Below are 7680 nucleotides of genomic sequence, written 5' to 3' on the forward strand. Positions count from 1 at the left end.
AAAATTTTACCGTGAAAATAACAACAGAACTTGGCGTATCACGAGTTTGGATCATTTCTTTATTGAGCATAACGCTTAGAAGGCATTGAGAGGGAGTTGTGGTTGATCCCTTTATAAATCCGCTGGTTTTAGTCGTAATTTTGTTTTGCGGAGGGCATGATACGTTGGTTCTAAAACAGCAAACACTGAAGAGCAGCGTTACAAATGGAAATACTTGACGTGTTGAGTCCTTCATGGCACCTGCTCATCTTGCGTTTTCCTCAGCCAGAAACGTCAAGACTTTTCTTGTCCTGACCGTACGTTTGTGCTGGATCAGGAGCAGAGAGGGCGGGAAGAGCTCACTGGGCCGCCTTCCAGCTTCGGTTCTTGATCGCCGGCTCCGTCGCCAACCGCTGAAGCAATGCAACTGGTGAGTAGGTGTCCAAATGCATTTCTGTGATTGTGATCTGCCAAATTGCATTAAAGGCAAAAAGAATGAAGAGCGGGTCAAACCGGAGTTGTGCCCGCCTTGCTTTGCCTGCAGCTTCGCTTTTCCTTCCCTAGCGCTCAGTCTTGCTCGTTAATTTTCCTGTTGAGCTTTTCTACAAAATCACTTACCTTTTTTTCTAGCGCCTCACATCAGCCTTTGCGAGAGGTGGCTCTATTTCCATTTTGATTTCAAGGAACCCATTGCATCAATACCCGTTCACACGACCTTTTTCTGACGTCCCTTGGCGTGCGGAAGATGTGTACCCAGCTTGAGTTTAACAGGTGTGTAAGGATTGATTTTGCGATAAGAATACAATTCTGGAGCACGTTCAGCCGTCGTAGTAGCGGATGGTCTTGTTTTTCCTTCAGTTCCCTGCTGCGCTGCTTCAACTTCTACAGAAAGAGTGAAACGCTGTGATGAAAGTAGTTGAAGCGCGTAATTGAAGATGGTGTCGTCGTGCAGAACTGAATACGCTTTGCACAGGCAGGAATTCGATGTTTCTAGCACTCAGTTTTTAACCAGTTCCTGGAACAATCAGGTTTTAAAATTCTGTATCTTGAACCAGCGAGGGAGAGAATTTGTGTAACTTTGTGCTGGTGGTACCTAGAGAAAAACACCAAAACGGACGAGAACACGTGAAGTTCCACGTCTGTTTTGTAGCAATAACAGCTTTTTCTCCCCGTTTTTCAGGGCAGGCTCTTTGCTTTGTTTCTTCCGGTTTGCTGGTTGTTGCTCAGGTTCTTAGGTTGTTTCCACTTAGAGGAGGAGGAGCAAATATGTTCTGATTTTTTCTCTTGAAAGATGAGTGGGATCTGGATATGATGAGAGGGATCTGGATAGACTGGAAAAATGGGCCGATTCCAATGGGATGAAGTTCAACAAGGCCAAGTGCCGGGTGCTGCACTTTGGCCACAACAACCCCCTGCAGCGCTCCAGGCTGGGCACAGAGTGGCTGGAGAGCAGTCAGGCAGAAAGGGACCTGGGGGTACTAATGGACAGGAAGCTCAACATGAGCCAACAGTGTGCCCAGGTGGCCAAGAAGGCCAATGGTGTCCTGTCCTGTATCCAAACTGGCGTGGTCAGCAGGACAAGGGCAGTGATCCTTCCCCTGTGCTCTGCATTGGGGAGGCCACACCTGGAGTGTTGTGTTCAGTTCTGGGCCCCTCAGCTCAGGAAAGAGATTGAAGTGCTGGAGCGGGTCCAGAGAAGAGCAACAAGACTGGGGAAGGGACTGGAACACAAGCCCTATGGGGAGAGGCTGAGGGAGCTGGGCTTGTTCAGTCTGGAGAAGAGGAGGCTTAGAGCTGAGCTCAGCACTCTCTAGAACTACCTGAAGGGCAGTTCTGGCCAGGTGGGGATTGGGCTCTTCTCCAGGCAGTCAGCAATAGGACAAGGGGCCATGGGCTTCAACTCTGCCAGGGGAAATTGAGGGTGGAGATTAGAAAGTAATTCTTTGCAGAGAGAGTGGTCAGGCATTGGAATGGCTGCCCAGGGAGGTGCTGGACTCACCGGCCCTGGAGGGTTTTAAACTGAGATTGGCCATGGCACTTAGTGCCATGATCTAGTAAACGGACTGGAGTTGGACCAAGGGTTGGACTGGATGATCTCTGAGGTCTTTTCCAACCCAGTTGATTCTGTGACTGGTTATTTTTGACAAAATCAGGAGCTTTTGGCTACAATGTCAATGCATCAGCACTTCAGCTCCGATTTCTTTAAAGGAACGTACATGTCCTGACTAATATGGCTGTGGGGAATTGCATTGAACTAAAGTAGCCCTAATTTTTTAGTCTTGAAACTAGTTTTTATCCTGCTACATGAAGTTAAACTAACCCGGGGAATCTCCAGGTAAGGAAGAGGCAAATGATTTACCTGTGTTTTTAGAACTTGCCCTCAAAATTATTCCCTGGGTAACCACTCGCTGAAGTTTGTTGGCAGGGCTGTAGCAATGGCACCTTTCAAATGTTGGGTTATATGTGGGAGGCAAAACGTTTTTTCTCCTCCAAGTAATCACAGAATCATTTTGATTGGAAGAGACCCTGAGGGTCACAGAGTCCAACCACAACCCAACTCCAGCACTAAACCTTGTCCCTTAGAACTGGCACTAAAAACTAATCCAGTTCAGTCAATTTGTACAGTCTCTATGCACAGATCTGTTTTTTCCAGACGCGCTTGTTAGCTAATAATAAGGTGTGCTTAATAGCTAATTTTGCAATTAATTTCTCCATTTTATGCAAATAAAGATCTATTGTTCCTCATATCTACAAAGCATTAAAACATGATGTTCCTTGTAAACTTTAAATATTTCGCAAAATGTGTCATTTCCCATAGAAAGTAAACGTGCCCTTTTTTCCTCCCCTTGTTGCTTGGCTGGCTCTTGGCTGTAGAGTTTTCACCCTTTATAAACGCCTTCAGCTGCGCGCCGTGTTCAGAACGGGGCTCAGCACAGCATGTGAAGTCTAAAGGTCGTAAATTGAATGTGCTTCACTGGGCCCAAGTAGCTTTGAGTCCCTCAAAGTGTTTTTTCTAGGGCGATGGAAGAAGAACAACGCGCTTGTCCCCTCTGAGCCGCTGTGACGAGTTCCAGCGCCCCCTCAACCAAGAAATAGTAATAATGGATTTGAAAATTAAATTGGAATGTAAGCGATAAGCTAAAAGTCAGTGCTGCTCTGTTCTAGCAGAGTTTGGAGTGGTGGGAGTTGCCAGCTCAGAGGCAACACTTGGAGTGTTTAGTCCTTTAACTTTACTAATTTTCACTTACTTGAACCTTTTACGTGAATTAAGAGTGTTTAATGATATAAAAGCCATAAATTAGAGTGCTTGAGGTACGATAACCGCCCAGAGGAGGACAGTGACCTTGGCATCCCCCACTCTTGCTGAGACTGTTATTCCTCCTCCCGCGCGTCCATCTAGTGCGACGTGGGCTTGGAGGGGTTCTCAAGAAACTCTTGGTTTGTGATTGAGCCCTGTCCGGAATCTTCAGAGCCCCTGCCTGTTAAAATACACATACGAAAGTGAGGAAAACCGTCCTTCGTATGAATGTGCTGCTCAGGTTGCGGAGGTTCATCCACACCTGGTGCAGCCAACGACCTGTTCGTCTGAAGACATTTTAACAGCAAACGTTGCAGTTTTTACTAAGTTTAGGAGGTGGGCTGCTTTTTTTTTCACTTTTTCCTCTGTTTTTCTTGTCCAGAACTCTTCATGTGATCAGCAGTTGGGATGAGGAGGAACTTCTTCCAAACTGTGATCCCTGTCATCTTATGTCGATGGGTGTCTAACGAACGGCGTAGGTGGGTGTCTAACGAACAACATAGGTGGGTGTCTAATGAACGGCGTAGGTGGGTGTCTAACGAACAGCGTAGGTGGGTGTCTAACGAATGACGTAGGTGGGTGTCTAACAAACGAACGGCGTAGGTGGGTGTCTAACAAACGATGTAGGTGGGTGTCTAACGAACGAACGACGTAGGTGGGTGTCTAACGAACGAACGGCGTAGGTGGGTGTCTAACGAACGACGTAGGTGGGTGTCTAACGAACGACGTAGGTGGGTGTCTAACGAACGATGTAGGTGGGTGTCTAACGAACGGCGTAGGTGGGTGTCTAACGAACGACGTAGGTGGGTGTCTAACGAACGGCGTAGGTGGGTGTCTAACGAACGGCGTAGGTGGGTGTCTAACGAACGGCGTAGGTGGGTGTCTAACGAACGACGTAGGTGGGTGTCTAACGAACGACGTAGGTGGGTGTCTAATGAACGATGTAGGTGGGTGTCTAACGAACGAACGGCATAGGTGGGTGTCTAACGAACGGCGTAGGTGGGTGTCTAACGAACAACGTAGGTGGGTGTCTAACGAACAACGTAGGTGGGTGTCTAACAAACGAACGGCGTAGGTGCGTGTCTAATGAACGACGTAGGTGGGTGTCTAACGAACGGCGTAGGTGGGTGTCTAGTGACGTAGGTGGGTGTCTAGTGACGTAGGTGGGTGTCTAATGATGTAGATCAGTGTCTAATGACGTAGGTGGGTATCTAATGATATCAATCGGTATCTAATGATGTAGATCAGTATCTAACGATGTCAGTGGGTATCTAGTGATGTCGGTGGTTATCTAATGGTGTAGATCGGTATCCAATGATGCAGTTTTACAGGTGTCTGAGTTTCAGTGCCCCGTCAATACAAGGAGTCCTTTCGAACACAGGTGTTTCTTCTGTAATCTGCATTGGGGAAGCATCTAACATAACACCAACGCTTCTGTTTTCTGGCCTGGCCTCAGGGCAGGTGAGAATGATGGTTGTGGAAGGGCTGGAAAGCTGCTTTTGGTGCTGTTGGGTGCAGTAGGTGAATGACCCATACAACCTGTTTTGGAAGAAAAATCCTGGATGGTGGTAAAAATTTCCAAAAGAATTTTGCGGGGCCAAAGGTCCACATACGGTAACATCAAAGTTGCATTAAATCTGATGTAGTCAAGCAATCAGTCTTCTGTGTTCTTAGGTTATAGATTTCTCTAAAATCAACTAATTTGCTGAAAAAAATGAGGACAAAGCAGTGGTATTTGGGTGGGAGAGGAAAGTCCGATAAAGTTGCTTCTTGTTTCTTAAGGAAGTAGCATCTGCTTCCTCCCTTTTTGAATTTTGTTTTTAGGAGAATGATTGTAATGGACTGTATCTTTCTATTTTAATCTCTTCTTTTAATCTCTATAACTATATATGTTTCAGGTTAAGGTCCTACAAGCTGGAAATGCAAAGAAGTTGCATGTTTCGTATCTCTTGAACCGTCATGTGTTCCCTACAAAGCTTCCAATAACGAGTAAATGAATGCAGGACAGACCACGAGGATGGATTTTTAACTGTTTTTCTATATAAAAATGCATATTTTAGATACTGAGCTGGATCCAGCAATAGACGCTGTGAGCTTTGCTCTTCATGTAAGAGGCATATGGGGGCTACATAATTCACCTTTGCTCTCTCTTGGCAGTTACTGTGTTGGTAGGTGAAAATGATTTGTTTTTGTCAATTAATTGTTTAAATAAAATATTTTAGAAAAGATAGTTGATCATAATTTGAAGTTGTTGGAACTTGATCAGAAATTGACGTTGATTGAACTTGATCAGAAATTAAGCTCCACAAAAGTTAAAACTCATTTATACCAAATGTGTGCAAGCGCTTGATCTCTTTTATCGACTAATAATGTTTTGGCTTCCGTCCTCATCTCGTCGCTCGTAATGCCTGAAGAATGTTCATGATGAACTGAGCTGGCTGGTGAGTTATTTGTCTTCACTTTTTAAGTCAAGCTTGGTTGTAGCCCAGCGCTTTGTGAACACGAGTGTCTCAGGCAAACCTGTGGTTGGAATTATTTACAGTTACTTCTTAGAGTTTTGTACAAAAATTTCAGTTGTATCCCGATTTAGGAAATTGTAGCGTTCCCGTGAATGGCTCTTCCATGGCCCTTTCGCAGCCCACATTGGCGAGAAAAAACAAACCAAAAAACCCACAGACCACAGACACACACAAAACCAAATGAAAAAACAACCAACCAAACAAAAAGTAATTAAAAAACCCAAAAATCACCCACAACAACAAAACCCCAAAACCCCAAGCCAGCCACCCCAGACCCAACAGACAGGGAAATGAGACAGAAAGATAACAGGACTCTACTTTCTTTTTAATATCTATTTGTTTCAATATTTTCCCTTTCTAGGTTTCCTGGGCTCTGTCTCTGTCCCTCTCAGCGTGGAACGGGATGATATTTCACTTTTTCGTGGCTTTCTGTGCTTTTGAATGGAATCATTCAGGAAGCCGGACCTCAGCTTTCAGTGGAGGTGAGGTGAGGAAGCAGTTGTGTAACCGCCCATTTTATTTGCCTGAAAACACCTTTTTGGGTGTTATCCCCGTGCTGAGGTACCTGCTGCTTTGCAAGGTTCATATTTGTGAGACTCAGCAATACCACGAGAAAGGAGCAGGATGAGAATCAATTGTTGATTTAGATGCGTATTACACTTCTCATGACCCAAGAGTTGAGTTAGGTCTGGAGTTCAGCTTAGTTTGAGGGAGCTTTAGAGCTTTATACCCACTCACAGATGGCAGAAACTTGTCAACCACTGTTATTTCTTCGAACAGGTAATTTAAAGTGAGAGTTTTTCTTCTAGATCCCTTGATTTCTGGTCTCCGACCTGTGCTGGATCATCAGCCTGGCTTGACCTTATCTCTTAGTGCCGCAGCCTGGGAGAGTGATTTAGAAAATCTTGAGGATGAGCCTTGTTTTCACTGTTATTAAAACTGCACGTGCAATCTGTACTTCTGCAGTAAATGTAAAGCGTACCGTGGATTAAATGTCTTCTACAAGAACCCCGGCAGGTGATCCGAGCGGCGACTCAGTGCGGCGGCAGCTCCAGGTGGGTGCGTTGTGTGTGTTCCAGTCTTCCCCCTTGTTCTGTGCAGCGGACGGGAAGCTGCACGTGCCTCGTTGTAACTCGTTCCCTACTCGGTCCTCTTGTAACGTCCAGTTTTTCTAATAAACATCTCTTGAAGTCATTGCTTTGTGGCTGTTTTCCAAGGGTCTGAGTGTTCTCCTGTGTTGCTCATCCTTGGTGACGTATCCGCTTTGGATCACGCAGGGAATAGAAACTCATAATCCCTTTGGCTGGGAACTTTATTTTGCTGCCAGGTCAGAATGCAAGACCTTGTCTAAGAGCTTCTGTTCGTGTCTTTTTTTGGAGTGCCTGATGCTCCAGATCAGACAGAAAACCATTCTAAGCAAACTTGAAGAAACTTCTTCTGAAGCAAAGTTAATTCTGAATATTTCCTTGGAAAATGATGACGAAACAAGCTGTGATATTGTGATTTCATTCCTGTGAAGCTCCAAGTTCTGTGGGAAACTTCAGCTGTATGGAGTTCCGAGTTACCTCGCGCTTATGTGAATACCGAGGGTTTGGCTTCATCCTGGCTGTTAGGTTTTGTTCTGAAGGAGCTCTGAGCAGCGGGTCCGCAGCCGGTGTGCCCGCGTAGATGAGTTTTCAAGAGGTGAGAATTTGTGTGTGTGCATGTGTATATTTACTTTAAAATCCTTTTTTTCTATACAAGTGTTGTGGCGTGTCAGGTAGGTCAGTTTGGCTTTGTTTTTCACGTCAGCTGTGCAGGCATTACCAGAATCACCCAGAATGACGCTCTTTTTTGCCACGCTTAATTGTTGTTACGTACAACATTGTACCAGTCTTGCTGAGC

General features: G+C 45.3%; 1 long non-coding RNA gene across 1 annotated transcript; it reads left to right on the forward strand.

Annotated features, from left to right (window-relative positions):
* The first annotated feature begins 757 nt into the window (after positions 1 to 757).
* LOC102093367 (uncharacterized) lies at positions 758 to 6990 on the forward strand. Its single transcript, XR_010468187.1, has 2 exons — positions 758 to 3756; positions 3961 to 6990. It is a non-coding gene; the product is annotated as an uncharacterized LOC102093367 (long non-coding RNA).
* The last annotated feature ends 690 nt before the right edge of the window (positions 6991 to 7680 follow it).

Source organism: Columba livia, chromosome 26, assembly GCF_036013475.1.
Source record: "Columba livia isolate bColLiv1 breed racing homer chromosome 26, bColLiv1.pat.W.v2, whole genome shotgun sequence".
Classification (NCBI taxonomy): Eukaryota; Metazoa; Chordata; class Aves; order Columbiformes; family Columbidae; genus Columba; species Columba livia.